The sequence below is a fragment of the Rhipicephalus microplus genome, chromosome X, assembly GCF_043290135.1.
Source record: "Rhipicephalus microplus isolate Deutch F79 chromosome X, USDA_Rmic, whole genome shotgun sequence".
Lineage (NCBI taxonomy): Eukaryota > Metazoa > Arthropoda > Arachnida > Ixodida > Ixodidae > Rhipicephalus > Rhipicephalus microplus.
This window is the reverse complement of record NC_134710.1, coordinates 58,950,209-58,966,777: the sequence shown is the minus strand read 5'-3', so window position 1 is coordinate 58,966,777 and position 16,569 is coordinate 58,950,209. Positions and strand designations below refer to the sequence as shown.

Genomic DNA, 16,569 nt, shown 5'->3' with positions numbered 1-16,569 from the left:
CTTGTGGCGAAAGACTGCATCTCTTAAGCCTTGAAGGAAATAGTATTATGATGGGAGCAAAGTAGAAGCGCGCATGCGTACTCTGAGGAGAAAAGCATGTAAGCACTCACGAACTTTATTTCAAGTAGTGCGGAAAGAAATCAATTAGTCCGTGGTGTCCTCGTAATCACTGCATTTAGCTATTCCTAAATTTCAAGATTAGACTTCATAGTTATGTTGATCTTTCACGGTAACTCCATGAAAAACGAGAAAATCGCATATACTGCTTCACAGGATCGCGACTTAAGTGTCCCCTATTTGATAAGTAATTAGAGACCTAAAAGGCACAAGCAGAAAAATTAGGCTGAATTTTCAAAGTAGATTCATTTTTAGGAGTATTTGCTATTGACTGGATGCATTCAATAATACAGGAGGATAGCTTGGTGGGCTTGATCTCAATGCATCATGGAAGGCTAACAGCGCAAATATAGATGGCGACGAAGGATGAACGCTCAAGACATAGCGCTCAACCGTTGATTGATTGATATGTGGAGTTTAACGTCCCAAAACCACCATATGATTATGAGAGACGCCGTAGTGGAGGGCTCCGGAAATTTCGACCACCTGGGGTTCTTTAACGTGCACCCAAATCTGAGCACACGGGCCTACAACATTTCCGCCTCCATCGGAAATGCAGCCGCCGCAGCCGGGATTCGAACCCGCGACCTGCGGGTCAGCAGCCGAGTACCTTAGCCACTAGACCACCGCGGCGGGGCATAGCGCTCAACCGTAACCCATACTTTATTCTTTGGTGGAGTTATATAGGCCTACCCAGACATTGACTGCCCTCTTAGGCCAAGCACCAACAGAAGATAAAGTACGAAGACAACAGTCATCCTTTTTTACAGCGAAAGCTCTTATGAGATCCTAACTCGGGTCATGCGCAGTTGTCCGCCGCCGCCGCCGCCGCCGCCGCCCGTAACTACATCGCGCGAAATTAGAAAAAAAAACCTAGCACCAATAACACAGTGGGGCTCAAACCCGGGTCCACTGGGTGCCAGCTCAGTATTCTATTACTGAGTCACGCCGATGCTTGTGACTTGTTGGCAAAGTTGCCTTAGGCGGGCTTGATGACGGGAAAGCAGTTGCGTTAATGCGTCTTATAAAGCGTTTTAAAACAGCGAAAGAACAACCAGCCGTCGAGCACTGCGAATAGCGCCTAACGAGTGGGTAGTCCAATGCTCCAACTCATTACGAAAGCTTGTTCTTGCTCCCCTATTAACTGGGGCGCACATCCACTTCAGGCATGATTCCTCATCGCCGTCAGCCACTGCATGAACAAATGGCCCAAAATTTCTTGCAAGTGTTTAGCGGATACTCAAGAGACAGTGGGATTGGGCGTGTTGGTATAACATCATAAAGGGTGCTTGCCAGCGCAAACGACAGGGCAGGAGGGGACAGGAGAAGATACGAGACAGAGCGCTGAACGACATCATTCTTGCATACCAGCGGTACATACCCGCTTGTGGGTATGTATCACTGTCTGGTGGGAAGTGTTTGACGACGTACGCGACGGGATTGTGAAGTTATTTATGTCTTGACCAGTGGATCATATTCTTCAAACCACGGGCCCTTTCCTGACTTCTTCGCTCCAGCCTCATGTTGTCGTTCAGCGCTCTGTCTCGTATCTTCTCCTGTTCCCTCCTGCCCTGTCGTTTGCGCTGGCAAGCACCCTTTATGGTTTAGCGGATACCTCGCTTCTCAGAAGAATCACGAAAAATAACATAGCGAATGCCAGCCTATACTACCGAAAACATCCTATTATAAACGCCTAGTGGGTATCAAGCAAGTGTGCTTGCAGTTGTTACCCAATGAGTGTTTTGAAAAGGCTCTGAAAAGCTGCTCTTCTAGCTTTCGCTGTGGCTGTGCGGTGCCTTCCGCGCATGCCTGATGTTTTTTTTTGTTGTTTTTGCATACTGCGTAAAGCTTGTCGACGTTCCAAAATTCTATCTCTTTCTTTTTGTGAGGGCCATAGAAGAAGTGCTCACGCAATGTTCTTTGTGGTGCCCCATTTCATATGCTTCTATTACTTGGCGTGTCAGCTTATCATTTTCTGATCAACGAGTACTGCCTGAAAAGCGCTTCACGAGCCCAACTTCTGCAGTGCATCGTCGAATGGCCTGGAATGAATGTCTTCCTAACTAGACTCTCATGCTCCTTGAGCCTTGCGTTCAGACACCTATACCGGATTGTCTAATATACCTTTCCCAGAAGTCAAGAGCAGCGAGTAGACAACACCTTCTTCGCAGTTAATGAATCCCTCCCTGTGTTTTCGTTTTTCTGCACATCCTGCTTTCTTGATGACGTCAGCGTTAACAAGCGAACAGAGCTTTGACAGTTTCTTAGGGGCGGAGAAGATTAAGTCTGCACCAGCATGTATGCATATCTACTTCAGATTGTGCCTGAACTTATGCATGTACGGCCCTACAACAAACGTTTTATTCTTTTTCTTTATCGGCTGGCCCTGCTGGTAACCACGCTCCGTCTAGTTTATCTGGAAACGAGCCACCGAACGAAGCACACCACTAGTCGATGCACTGCAGAAGTTGTGCTTGTTAGCTGCTTTTTGCGCCGTGCCCGTTCATCAGAAAAAGATGAGCTGACACGTGAGGTGATAGACGCGTATCATCACAGAGAATATTGCATGAGCACTCCTTTTGTGACCCTCTCACAGAAGAAGAAATAATTCTTGAACGTGAACAAGGCTTAGGAGTATGTAAATAAAATTGGAGGATCCTTAAGCTTCGCCTTTAAGATTGATTGATTGATTGATTGATATGTGGGGTTTAACGTCCCAAAACCACTATATGATTATGAGAGACGCCGTAGTGGAGGGCTCCGGAAATTTAGACCACCTGGGGTTCTTTAACGTGCACCCAAATCTGAGCACACGGGCCTACAACATTTACGCCTCCATCGGAAATGCAGCCACCGCCGCCGGGATTCGAACCCGCACCCTGCGGGTCAGCAGCCGAGTACCTTAGCCACTAGACCACCGCGGCGGGGCAAAAAGAAAATGCTCGAGCCTGCCAGGATTCGAACCTGGAATCTTCTGATCCGTAGTCAGACGCGTTATCCGTTGCGCCACAGGCCCACGGTCTTCGCCTTCAAGAGTTCACCATGATAGTGATATGCTGTCTTCAGTGCGTACTTCCAGTCTTTAGTGCATACTATTTTTTTTTTGTAAGATGTCACTCTACAAGCTTAAATTGTGGATTGCTGGACTATCATCGATAAAGTTGAAAGTGGCTTGTGCCAGGGAAGCTTTCGCATGTGGCTGCATTCTGTGTAATGGTTAGCATGCCTTAAACCACGAGCACTTATGCTCGTGAAATGTTTTAGAACTTGAAATACACTCACTACGAGATATTAGGGGAATACGTGCCGTAACGTGTGTGCCTTTTGGAATGGGTGACTGGCATTGAACCACGCATTCGTTGTGATAATCAGATGTTCTGACGCCCGATGGCAATGTCCCCTTGTACCACGCAATATTCCTGCAATATTACAAGTTCTATTGTGAAGCCTGAATACAGGACCCACCTGTTTGTAAAGAACGTTATTTTCACTGCATTTCCAGGCAGGGGCAGTTCTTTTTACTGTATTTCCACCCATACGCGTGGCTGTATAGTAGATCACCTGCTTGCCACGCGAATGCCCCGGATTTGATCCTTACGTGGACCCGAAATTTTTATTATTTATTTCATTTGCGTCTTTGTCGGTTTTTCGGTCTCGCAGAAGATAATTTTCCGCTCATCAACGCCGAGGGCAAAATTTCTGAGAAGCCGGCGAAATTACGGCGCGTCTACTTTTTTCCGCGCGTCGACCTTTATTTTTCATATTCCTTCTCCACTTTATTCCCCCCTCCCCTTAGAGCAGGGTAGTAAACCAGATGACCTCCTTGCCTTTCTCTCAATATATTCTCTCTTTCTCCACTGACACAAGCCATTTCATCTTTATTGATTACATTCCAGTAATCCGCAATTTGAACTTCTCGAGTGACATCATGCATTAAGAATTTAGGCACTGAATGGTTGAATTACGCACTAGCGATAGGATATCGCCATCATGTGGATTTCTTAAAGACGAAACTTAACCATCCTTTATCAAGAGTTGAAGGTGAACTTTTTGGTATAAGACGATTTGAAAGAAAAAAAGTTCGGCCGATCCCCCGTACCTGCGACGGTACGTGACCGTCGGGACGGCTGTATCAAAGGAGTAAATATGTAATGTTTATGATTGGGTTGGCGGTTACCCCGCCATGGTGGCTAAGGCACTCGGCTGCTGATCCGCAGGTCGCGGGTTCGAATCCCAGCTGTGGCGGCTGCATTTCCGATGGAGGCGGAAATGTTGTAGGCCCGTGGGCTCAGATTTGGGTGCACGTTAAAGAACCCCAGGTGGTCGAAATTTCCGGAGCCCTCTACTACGGCGTCTCTCATAATCATTTGGTGGTTTTGGGACGTTAAACCCCACATATAATAATAAGATTGGGTAGGCGGCACTGCAACAACTATTGAAGTTTCACGAAGATTAGCGTCTCTTTGAAAAGTAGTTCCGAGACCTGGCGTAGCTCTGTGGTAGAATGCTTGACTGGCACGCAGAATTCTTGGGTTTGATTCCTGCTGGGACCCTGAAATTTATTATTTCGATTCGTTGGGGGGTCAACGCTGCCTATGTCAGGTTTTTATTAACACTGAAATTTGTCCTATGCCTTCGTTGGGTCGACGCTACCGATGTCGGGTATACTGATTAACGCACACGCGTTAAAATTACCCATCATGTGTTTGTCGTTCATATGTATATACTAAGTGTCAATCAGCTGTGGCACATACTTGCATACCAGCGGTACACACCCGCTTATGGGTATGTATCACTGTCTGGCTGGAAGTGTTTGACGACGTACGCGACGGGATTGTGAAGTTATTTATGTCTTGACCAGTGGATCATATTCTTCAAACCACCTTACCCTCTCATGCTAATTTCGGTTCACACCAAGTTTAGGGGGTCACCACGAGAGCACCCAAACGTAAGCGGCTATATAGGTAGATACGCTGAAAGTCGCTGAAGTTCGCTAATAAATGCTTCGCATTTAAAAAATGAAAGAGATCCCACGCATTGTGGAAATCGATTTCATGCGAAATAGTAAGCGAGCAGCTGCCATGGCCTTTTTTATTTTCTACTTTTTGCTAAGTCCTACGAAGGGCGTCAACATATCTGTAGTGCGCATATTGTGGGCTTATTATGACACGTAGACTACTGAATTGGGGTGTAAAGGGTAGCTCATGGTGTAACGAATACACCGGCTCTCACGTTATAGCACAGATGCCGCTAATATCAAAATAAAATCTAAACAGCGTCCGTTGGCGCATTCCATTGAAAATGGATAACGGCAGCTCACGCTCCTATTACTAGCTTGCCGAGTCATGGAAGTGAATGCGCACTTTTTAAAATTTTTTATATAGAGGGCACACGACACTGAAAATATAATCGACTTTAGACACACACCCCAAACATAGTCGATGTGTTAACTGTTGATGATACATTCATATACAATCTCTACCACGTGATTGCAAGCTAAGGGTAGATGCTCCCCGGTGTACAGTGTTAGGTGCCCGCTAAAAAACTTCAAAGGCTCGACACTAATCGGGAGTCCCACACTACGGCGTGCCTCAAGATCAAATGGTGGTTTTAGCATGTAGAACCCCAGCAAACATTATTTCTCGTCTCACCTGTATACAAACTTGCTTAAAAAGTTGTCTCTTTCAAGTTGTGGTACCGATTGGTGTAAGTTATTAACCACGTGTAGTGCATACATGCATACCACTAGCCGCGGTAGGCGGGTGTATGCCACACGTGACTGGAGGGTGACGAGACTAACGGGACTAACAGTTAACTTGATGCTTTTTTGTCGCGTTTTGCCCCTCTGACATGCTTGAAATCAAAAAAGAAAAATTCACTTAGGTCCCGGGCATCAAATGAAGGAAAATTTTGGTGGTAAGTAGCTAGAAATATAAAATAACAAAATGAATAATTAGCTTGTTGTACAGACGCCGATTTAGCTTCATGCATGGGTCCGAAACTTGATTGAGCAAAATTTCATACCTTTTGACAAATCATTTACACACCGACACTATCCGAGTAATTTTGCCCACTCGAATGCGGTGTTCCATGATCAAACTTTATACATAAAAAAATAGACAAGTACCAACACTTATCACTGGGAAAGAAAACAAAAAAAGTACTTTTTGCACTAGCTGCAGACGCCAGCAAAGTCAAAATGTCGAGTTTAGCCCCGCGTCTCATTATACCCCACCCTATTATACACCGGGATGGCGTAACACGTTCTGGTCAGTGATAGATAGATAGATAGATAGATAGATAGATAGATAGATAGATAGATAGATAGATAGATAGATAGATAGATAGATAGATAGAAACTGTCAAATGGCTGCATTTCCTTCCCATAAAATTTTCGCATGTAAAACGTGTGTTTTTTTCACGTCCAAGTTTTTAGTATAACGCTGTTTTTTTTCTATACAAATTTGATTGTGATAGCAATAATATAGGCCCTCCACGGCCATTTTAGCCAGCATGGGGGTTCTTATAAAGTCCAAGCACAATGACATTGATCCGGCACGTCTGATGTTCCATGAGCGAGTGAAAGCGTGCGAGTAGCCGGTAATCATGGCTCAAGAGTAGAGGAAACGAGCCGCCCGGCTGTCACGGTGCGAAAGCACGTGTGTGTGTGTGTGTGTGTGTGTGTGTGTGTGTGTGTGTGTGTGTGTGTGTGTGTGTGTGTGTGTGTGTGTGTGTGTGTGTGTGTGTGTGTGTGTGTGTGATAGAGAGAGAGGGAGAGGTGGGGTATCCCGCAAGAATGGCTGAGATTGGAGGCTGGGATTGCGCACTCATCCACCGGGCGTGGTAGCGCACCACATATCTTGAGAGGGCTTACCGGACAGATTATTAGATGTACACCTTTGTACGTCTTGTGTACTCACTGCTCAGTTTGGTTGAAGAGATTGGCAGAACGACGCTTGCTGTAACGACTGTGCTTCATTACACCAGCATTCCTTGAACTACGCCAAGTCGGAGGCGAAAGTAGTCAGCTGCCAGGTTACTTCGTGTAACATTCTAACAAGTTGCTAATGCATTCTCGACTTCGAACTTGGGGAGAAGCTGCGAGTTTATCAATGTGGCCCCAGTGGTAATTGTACGAACTCTTTAGTTCATGAGGTATCTCTGCCATTCACCAGCCAGCTGCGATAATGATACTTCCAGTATCAGGACTGCCTGAAAATTGCCATCACTAGCGCAATATTTATTTGTGTATACAAGCCCAGTATACCATAAAATGGACGTTTTGTCCTGTTAACCTCTGTCGCATTTTTCTGTCAATCTCTGCGTTTTCTTCCTTTGTATTGTTTTAAACAGAGTGTATACGAGACAACGTACGCTATCATGCTAGCCTGGGGCGTAGCCAAGGAGTCACACATTTTTTTCACCATGCATACATAGCGCAAAATGACCTTTTGCCTGCCTCCCCTTTACTCAAAACATTGCCCCCCCCCCCCTAGACATAATTCTTCATACAACCCTGGGGCTAGCAACGTGATGCACTAAAATAACGAAAGTATTTATGTTGATAAGGGCTCTCTGGGTCATAATACGGAGGCCAATTAATGTTCCCGAGCGTTGCTGCGTCGCATCTTCGAAATAAAAGGTAAACGGTTAAAGTACCATTACCTAAACTGACACGTTCTCGAGCTACTCTCCAGAGGTGAAAATTGGAATTGTGCCAACTTCTATTGCTATTGTCACAAAATGATCGAACGTAGAAGTTTGTTGATATAAAGTTCATATAAAGTTCCGAGATTTGACATCTGTCAATGATCTCTTAAACGCTTGATTGTTTGTTTGAATGCATGTACCTATTGTCGAACATTTTTTCCTAAATAAATAAATAAATAAATAACGAAAGGACGAAAAAAAAGAAATATGACAGTTCCAATGCTTTTCATATCATGTCTATTTGTTAGCTGTTTAAGTGGCGATGGTAGACTGCAGTACTGTAACTACCAACACTGATTCTTTTAGTTTGTGGTTAGGCTGACTTATTCGTAAAAAAATGTTGACCAGTTTTGACACTTGGCATTCAATTCACGCTGAGCATGATGACAGCGTAGCCAAACCATGAGACCAGAAAAATGCGAAGAAAAAGAATGTCGTGGAACCCATTTGGCAAGCATTCTTAAGTCATGCATAGCAGTTTACTACTTTCCCTCGAGAGTAAAGCGCACAGCAGCCGCATCTTTCCGGTACTATACGTACGGAGCACAAACCTGAACGCTGACAAAGAGTTTTCAACTTAAACTGAGGACAACGCAAGGAGCAATGGAAAAGAAATTTATAAAAGTAACCTCAAGGGACAAAAAGAGAGTAGACTGTGTCAGGAAACAAATATGTGTTGAGGACCTTTTAGTCGAAATCAGGAAGAAATAGACGTGGACGAGTCGTGCGGATCGTATAAGCAAGATAATAATAAAATAATGCATGGAGTTTGATGTCCCAAAGCCACGATGATATTAGGAGAGGGCTCCGGAAATTTTGACCACGTGGTCTTCTCTGGCGTGCACTGACATCGCAAAGTACACGGGCCTCTACAATTTCGTCTTCATCGAAATGTGACCTCCATGGCCGGAATCGAACCCACGACCTTCGAGTCTACAGCCGAGCACCATAGCCACTGAGCGACCGAGGCTGACGCGTTGGCAGCATAAACACTGGTCATCAGGAGTAACAGACTGGATTCGAATAGAAGACAAACGCAAGAATGGGAGGCAACAAATCAGGTTGGCCGATGAATGTTTGCGGGAATAACGCTGCCGCAGCAAGAACAGAACCGGGTTGACTGAAGAAACGTGAAAGAAGATTTTGCGCTGCAGTAGGCGCAGTAAGGCTGACGACGACGACGATGATAGTTTCACTATTAAAGACTATCCGCTAATGGCTCCCTTAGGAACTGCTCTAGCGGAAGAAACCCGGCTTGAATTCACAGAATGTTTTTTACGGTAGTTATTTGCAAGAGAAAAATATTTGACAATTAAGTGGCGGGACAAACTATGAGCGAATGCAGCGAGTCCACACAAAAGAGAATTTACGAGTGTAGGGCTTTGTGAATACAGAGCCTGGCAGTTGGGATGTAGACCTTGCGGCTTAATGAGCAGAGTTTCATGCAAAAAGTTTTTGTCGCTGGCTCCAGTATTTCTGTGATACTTTGTTCGCTGCTGTGCATCGCCTGTGTCTTTATTTATGAACAACCTGAGTGCTGCTTTCTGAATGTGGATCCAATAATTCACATATCTGATAAATTTTCTTGTAATAATAATAATAATAATAATAATAATAATAATAATAATAATAATAATAATAATAATAATAATAATAATAATAATAATAATAATAATAATAATAATAATGTCGTTCAGAAAGGCATTATTCCGTTAACCAGCCATTTTCTTTTGCAATACCTTCGACGTCACAATTAACTGGCATGTGTTCTTCGAAACAGTTGGAGCCAAGATGCACAAGTGCTTTCTTGTGAAATTAGACCATGATTAACACGCAACTTTGCAATCTATAAAAGCTACCTCTAAACGCAGCTCAATGCGCACACCGCCGTTATAATCTGTGTAACGTGCCGCGCCGCGGTGGTCAAATGGAGGTACTCGGCTGCTGACCCGCAGGTCCCGGGCTGCGATTTCAATGGAGGCGAAAAGGCTGTAGGCCCACGTGTTCCAATTCGGGTGCACGTTAAAGAATTCCAGGTGGTCGAAATTTCCAGAGCCCTCCACTACAGTGTCCTTCATATTCATATGGTGGTTTGGGGACGTTAAACCACACATTTCGATCAACATCTGTGTACCTTAGCAATGTTCACATCCACATTATATATATATATATATATATATATATATATATATATATATATATATATATATATATATATATATATATATATATATATATATATATATATATATATATATATATATATATATACTCTAGTGTAGAGTATACATTATATTATTTGTACGTACTAGTAATCTTGTATATTTTGTAATACATAGAAGATTGCAACGTATAGGCAACTAAGCCTCCATAAACAGCTCTATCCGCGCCACGTGTAATGGCAGGCGCATACTGAACATTGTCACAGTCGTTTAAGACGAGGCATTTGCAGTGCGCTTCGATGAGAAGTTCAGGATGATGTTATCACATGTAAGTTGATATAAAATGAGTTTCTGGCCAAGCAATGTATGGGCTGTGCCTTCTATTGTCTGAAATGCGTGTGTTTCCGAGACGCACACGCAAATTAGTCTCCTTCTAGGAGGCGTTGTTCGCACCGCAAAGTGCACACGCCCCGTGGCCAATTGCAAATACCACTGCCTTAGAACAAAGTGAGCAATGATGTGCTCACTCCCCGAAAATGGCAATCGCCACGTCGCCCTCCGCACGTGCATTCTTCGCCGAACGGCAGCAGTCCGAATGCTAACGCGTGTCCGGCGCGATCTCCGAGCGAAAAGGCCAGCTTGCCGGGTCATTGCATCTCCCGTCGAATAAGGGCGCCATTTCGCTCGCGCGGCGACATCGTCCGCACAAAGCTTCTGTCGTAAAGCCTTGACTTTTCGTGGTGAGCGGCCGTGTCCACTTGAAGGCGGCGTCAAAGACAAAAGCGTCCGTCATCGCCCGTGGAGACCAATCTCGCTCGCGCGTTAAACCCGCCCATCGGAGGTGTTTCAATCGAGCGCTTTGCTTCTCACGTCGTCTCGAATGATGTTTACGTTCTGCGGATACCCGACAAACCCCGCGCACGGCCTCCGTCTTTTTCACGCACAGATATGCTTTTTTGTTTCCTGGCGATGCATTTCACACTGGCTGAACTTTTGTCTTCTTTCTCGTGGTTCTGCCCCATCCCCGTTAGGCTGAGGTATTTGCGTGTGTCTTAGTCGTCAATCAATGACAACATTTGCCGAAGTCGCTATAGCAGTGCCAACATGCGCGTCAATAGCGAAAAATAAGTATAACCTTTTGCTTATCGTGAGTTTAATCCTATCATTGGAGCGAGGCATGCGCGGCTCGAGCGCTCATTGGTACAACTTAATAAGCGGAGGCGCCACAGCTACGCCAAAGAATCCCATCGAATAAACAAACTAAATCATCCGAAACTGCTCGAACGAAAGTGGCATCTCATAAAGGCGACTCGCATTCAATCAAATGATGCTTTTAACCCGGCGATAAGCCGAGTTGACTGCCGGAGTATACACAAACAAACCGAACTACACATTCGCAATAGGATGGGGCATGAGCCCGTTGCAACAAAAAAAAAAAAAAATGCGCAAATTACTCAGAACTTGCCAGTGGTGGTGAGATTCAAAAGGGCTGGAAGTGCGACACTACGAGCTAGTCATCTTTAAAAAAAAAAATCTAAACCCGTTTAGAGTACGGGAGAGAAGAAAAACGAGCCCCGCCACGGTGGTCTAGTGGCTAAGGTACTCGGCTGCAGACCCGCAGGTCGCGGGTTAGAATCCCGGCTGTGGCGGCTGCATTTCCGATGGAGGCGGAAATGTTGTACGCCCGTGTGCTCAGATTTGGGTGCACGTTAAAGAACCCCAGGTGGTCGAAATTCCCGGAGCTTTCCACTACGGCGTCTCTCATAATCATATGGTGGTTTTGGGACGTTAAACTCCACATATCAATCAATCAATCAATCGAGAAGAAAAACGAATAACATGTTCAAAAATTGGAGTCGTTTCAGTGTTACCAGTACAAATTTTGTTAATTGTTAGAAGAGACACGGTTAAATTACACCACTAGAGCCCCGTATAGCGAATTACGCTATACACGTGCACGTACACGCGATCGCACAGAGAAGAAGAGAGCGAGGTGTTGTGGCCCGGCTCGATGGTCTCGTATAGTTATGGTGCTGAACCGAAGGTCATGAGATGGAATCCCTGACATGGCGGCTAAATTTATATGGAGAGTAAATACTTCAGGCCCGCGTATTGACCTTGTAGGTGCACGTCAATGAACACCAATCGATCTAAATTTCAATACGTCTATACTCAATACGTTGATAAGAAGGTCTCAATCACGCATAGATTGCAACCACGTCTGTAACTATCGGCCATTGAGACCCGTCAATTTCTAGAATTGTGAGAATGCACACGTGTCTTTGTAAACTTCTCCGACATAAGAAACCTGGACTTCAATCGCTCGTACAGGAGTAAATTTCCATGTCATTGTCATATATTCAACGATGATTATCATTCCAACAAAAGGAAAATCGCTCACATGATCCGAGCATTGTTCTAGATAATTCGCAATAGTGGCATAATAAAGGTAGTCTAAACTTTCTTGTGACACTTTTATCAATATAACTGTCCAGGTTTCTTTATGGGTAGACTATCGAGCATCTGGTTACGCACGTTGTTACATTCGCTGGCGAAAGACGTCATGTTCATTACAGAGGCCTCGATACAGAGCATTGGGTAATTCGTATACTAAATTTTTATGCGTTGTAGGACTGACTTGAAACCATTAGGGCTGCCTTCGGGTCATTAAACATGACTCATAAAATAAACATTTATCAATGACGAAATTAACAGCTGTAATTCCAGAATTTGTAGACACATGCACATAGCCGCATATCTTACTATAGTAAGGGACACATAACTGAACCGGAAATAGCAAACAACATCACATCTACCAAAAACGTTACAGTTACCAAAAAGAACTCTCGGCTCGATACAACACAGATCCAGTGAAACATTCTGGTGAAATTGCAGCATCAGATTTCAAAGCGTCTGGTTTCTCGGAGTATTTGATATTTCATAGTCTGGCCCCATTTGTTTGCGTGGTTTGTACCACGCACTACAAATGCGTGGTACAAACCACGCATTTTGTAGTGCGATACTCAAATTTCACCAAAATGTTTTAGTAAGTCTCTGCGTGAAGAACTTGGAGTCCTTTTTGATAACTTATTTTTTTTTGTCAGATATAATTATTTTTGTGTGTTTCCCCTTCATTTATGTCAGGGCGCCGTTCAGCCTCCTAGAGGTTGTGCACGTACGAATGCCACCCAATTGTGGGAGTGATGAAGTGTTGCATCTTCTGCTGTTGTCGATATCTCATGTGGAGCAGCTAGAACGTCATTACGACAGGTGTGGTTTGGACAACAATGGCAAATCTGGAAGTCTCTCAGAATAACAATTAATTTGTGTCAATGTGCTATCAAATGTCGCCCAGAGCAGTCTTGCTCCGGCCGACCCCTCTGCCTTTTCTACAAATGAATTTCTTTCCCCCTTCTCTCCCGAGGTCCCTAGGAGGAAACAACAACCATTGTTTCATCCTGAACATTCCCGGAATTCGAGGGTCGTGGGGCATACTTCTTGTAGGAATTCACAGTAGGACGACGCCTTACTTGTGGTGTAATACTTTATAGAAGGCAGCCTTGATGGGGCACAACAACTTCTCAATATGAGGTCACTGCAATCGGCATCCGATGGACGATACCAATCACGACTTTTTATCGAGTTGAAGCTCTTCGGTGAGGTTCACGACGTCTACATGTGATAAATCATCATATATCCTAGAGTGTTCTATTGACATATTCCTCAAAACCTGGGGCTGAAGAGTAAAAAGCACGGAAATGCACAGTTGCGTCCCAAAAAAAAAAAAAAAAAAAACTGGGCTCAAATGATGTGTTTCTCATTTTGCGAACAAGGATTTTATTGCCTGGGCAAGTAAATTGAGACTCATCTTGAAATAAGAAAAGTGGTGTCTGAAAGTTTCATGTCACTAACGGTAGGAAAAACGAGAACGCTGAGTCAGGTTGTATGAAGCGATTTGGTGGCTTACAGAATATGAGTGTGGTGCCATAGGATTGCGTAGGACTGCTGTATATTTGCAAAACGTCCGACTGGACGGTTTCTAACTAATTTCTATCTATTACGTGTCAATGCTTTTCTGCTTACTATGGGTGCCCGCGATATACAAAAAAAAAAAAAACACGGCGTGACATTCCCACTTGTGCGCTATAATTGCAGTTCTTCTTAAAAGTTTTCCGTACACACGACATGCTTCTTTCGCGGCAATTCATGGCAGGGTTAAGCAGGCGTAGCGGTTGCCACTTGTGCTGCCGCAAGGAGCAGGTTCGTCATCGCGCCGCCAATTCCATCGTCGCTTTCCTCTCGCTTTTATGCCGCAGCTCACGCTGTGAACCAGAAAAGTACCAATACCTAATTATGCTGCCCCCCTCACTCTTCCCCACAAACAACTCCCGTTCCTTCCTGTCCTCTCCTCCACATTCTAAGAAGCTCCCTCTTTTTTTTTTTGACTCCTCTGAGACTGTTCTTATAGAGAAGCCGTCATCATAAAGTGGTTGGTCCCCAAAACTTCTTGTCGTTCTTCATAGTGAACATCTTGCAGCGGAGGGAAGGGGGCCTCCATGGGGTTCAAATTCATAAAAAAACAAGGTGCTGTTTAATTCTGCTACAAAAACTGCCAGCATAAAGTATGTCCGCTATGCCTATATTATAATTAGCAGCACGACCACCAAGCTGACTGTGTGCCCATAACATTTTTACTAAAAAAGTATTATTGTCTAAAAGATACACATTGTAACTTTTTAAAACAATATGCATTGCTCCAACTCAATTCCGTAATCGTTCGCAAGCATTCAGTTAATACGACCTTGAATATTACGGGGCACCACTAAGCTCCGTTCGGGGAACACATTAGCTGGTAACAAAAAAGTCATATTGTAGCTCAGTTGGAGAACAACCGATCGCCACAAATTTTTACTACAGACCTCATATTTCTAACTGCTTAATGCCACAGAACGGTAGGAAATCAAGACTGCCCTGGCGATAACACCAAGTCCATTTGCCAAAACATTGGCTGCATTGGAATTCCTCGTTCGATTTCTCTTCAATATCATGCAATGTACTTAGAAATAAGTAACAACTGGACTATATCTTACATATTTGCCTTCCCTATGCGAAACACCAAATCTGTAGCTGGAAGCAGGTCTACCTTGACCTCGTTATTTCTTATCGTAAGTCCTAATTTAGCTATTTTATGTAAGTGATAAATATTCACCGGAATAAAGTGAACAGTGCTGTCCTCCCGTGGACCCACACCGTAATGGCTGTCCAGTTTCACAATGCTCTGACAAACCCACGCGCCGACTTTTGACACGTTCGAACAGAGACATACATGCTGGTGCGTACGCACAGATGCAGATGTGGGTGTCGATTTGGGCTTCTTGGTATGGTAGCATGATAATATATGGTAGCGCAGACAAAGGACACGAACAAGGGAAGGCACATTCAAGACAACATAGCGCTGTGTTGTCTTGAATGTACCTTTTCTTGGCCGTGTCCTTCGTCTGCGCTACCGTATATTATCACACAGACGCAGGTACGCATGGTACGCACGTACGCATACATGCACGAATACATAGCCCACAAGCGTAACAACACACATGCGTATACGACAACCATTTATTTGCACGCGGCAACACAGTGCACATGAACACATAAACGCATACAACGACGATCACAGGGTGGACTAGTGAGCGCATATTCATGCTTCATGAAGCACCGGTAGCCGACGTGGTCGCGCATGGACGCATCTGCTGGGTGCCCTGGCATCTGCTATACTGTCCTTAGCTTCGCCATGCACATTTTGAATGCAAGTGAACTCTGCTTCGTAATAGTAATAAGTGCTGGTTTTCTTTATGTCCCCCGATATTATTTTGTGAGGGCTGCAGTCGTATGGGGCACCGGAAATTTCGACCATCTTGGTTTCCTCTACGTGCACCTGAATCTATGTACACGGGCTTTTAGGATTTCCGCTGCCATCGAAATGTGGCCGCCATGGCCCGTATTCAATCCAGCGACCTTTGTGGTAGCAATGGAGTCGTGCTATAACTGAATCGTGCTAGAGTAATGCATCCCTCTCACAATAATGCCAGCCTTGATTCTGTTTGAAGCTTATAAAAGGGTGGCTTCACTCACTTGAGCCCCAATAATACCATATAATCTGTGTAGACGCTGTTTAATTTTGCCGGCATGAAAAGAATATATTATATAGTATCGTTACCTCCAGCTGTCTGTCAAAAAAAATATAGCTACTTTCGCTCTAAGCAGTGCAGTTCGCAGAACTAAAATAAGGTAATTTATCTGAGGGTGGCGCATCCGCCAAGTGCTCACACACGAGTGCAACAGTGGCTTCGTAGCTGCGACTCTTGCCCGTGAAACAATGCAGTCAGTGAAGCTATAGTTTCAGCACATACAGCGTTGGCGCACATTAAGTAGACTGAACAAATCCACCTCTCTAGGCCACCTTGAACATGCGCAAGCTTGCTTCGATGCGCGGCCGCGCTGGCGGTACTGGCGCTGCAGATAGCACTCACTCGCGTGTTCACCCCAAGTGTGTGCATCACTGTGTAGTAATCGCGGCTTGAAA

The 16,569-nt window shown here is 44.5% G+C and overlaps 1 long non-coding RNA gene and 1 other non-coding gene across 4 annotated transcripts in view; one reads left to right on the top strand and one right to left on the bottom strand.

Annotated features, from left to right (window-relative positions):
• LOC119176075 (uncharacterized) overlaps nucleotides 1–16,569 on the top strand; it is a 116,365-nt gene that overhangs the window by 13,967 nt on the left and 85,829 nt on the right. The gene's annotated exons all lie outside the window — the stretch shown is intronic.
• TRNAR-ACG (transfer RNA arginine (anticodon ACG)) lies at nucleotides 3,061–3,133 on the bottom strand. The gene has a single exon. It is a non-coding gene; the product is annotated as a tRNA-Arg (tRNA).